This window comes from Octodon degus, unplaced genomic scaffold (genome assembly GCF_000260255.1).
Source record: "Octodon degus isolate 3935 unplaced genomic scaffold, OctDeg1.0 scaffold00101, whole genome shotgun sequence".
Classification (NCBI taxonomy): domain Eukaryota; kingdom Metazoa; phylum Chordata; class Mammalia; order Rodentia; family Octodontidae; genus Octodon; species Octodon degus.
Window position 1 is genome coordinate 1,137,280 of NW_004524677.1, and position 1,415 is coordinate 1,138,694.

A 1,415-nucleotide genomic window follows, 5' to 3' on the forward strand; every position below is an offset into this window, starting at 1 on the left:
TGAATTAATCTGAAAAGAAATTATTCTTCCTTAACAATCATAAGCACCATTTTCTCATGGTACCTGTGTCTGAGATCCTGAGTAACCATAGCATCTGCTACCACACAATCTCTTGGCAGCTTTCATTTAACTGTTTTTTTCTTGGTACTCTGAATTGAACTCACAACCCCTCACTCTTGCCAGGCAGGCTATGTGCTGCTGAGCTACATCCCTGGCAGGTAAACTTTTATCCTAAACCATACCATGGAATTGAATCTCCACAAGAGCAAGATCATGTTTTTCTTGATTACTCCTCTATTTCTGAAATACAAGAAATGTTTAGTGAATAAATGAAGAGATTGCTGATGGAATGAAGAGATGACCATCATTTGTACTTAAACTTGTCTTTCTCAACTTTGGCTGTACTCCTTGGCTCTTGAAACAAAAATCGCCAGCCAGTGTTCTCATCAAAATAAACTCTGATTAAGATTTAAGGGAATTTAAATTATCTCAATAAAACCAAGGTAGCAAATTGACAAGAATCTAATCCTAAAATGATGATAATTTAATTAGAGACAATTATTCTTGGTATTCCATTTCATTTTTCCTCCCACAAATGCTTATATAAGGAAAAATACAAGTTATTTCCTTACATTTACCCCATAATGACTTACCATTAGAGTATTCTCTCTCCCCAGGGACCTTGCCTATCCTTATCTGCTTTATGTTGATTACTGTCTGCTTTGATCCATCCCCCTTTGGACCATCAAAAAGCAATGTCATTCAGAAAAACATTTCTTTTACATGTTGCTCTCTGAATATGCCTATAGTCACAACCTATCAGTTTGGTTGTTCTTGTTTTTATGATCTCTCAATCCCTCTCACTATTACCTACATATGGCCCTGATGTGGGAAGGCTAGTCTTCCTGCCTTGGAATCCAAGGTAACTATGCCCCTTCCTTGTCCTTACCATCCTCATTCTGTCAAAGGAGTGCTGATGCATAGAGCTGTGTTTGCAAGTGCTAACGACTGGACCCAGGGTCTTGCTCATGCTACCGAGGGTCCTCCCACTGTGCGATATCCCCAGCCCTCATTTATTGTTTCAGTAATTGTTCTTGGGCATTATCCTTCTGCATTCCTCATTCCCTTGGTTTCCCTACATCCATATCGTACCCTGCATATCTTACTCATGAAGGCTTCTGTGATTAATTTTCCCAAACTGATCCTCCCATTAGAATATTCTTTTGAAAACTTTCATAATTTTATTATCTTATTTTCTTCAAACGTCTCTGTATAAAATATTCTATATTGCAATGGAGAGTAGTCTGATTTCTTCCCTTATGGGCTACATTTTTCAAACTCTGTCTGTTTTTCTCTCCCTCGCTCCACCCCTCGCTCCCCCCCTCGCTCCCCCCTCACTCCCTCCCTCCCCTCTC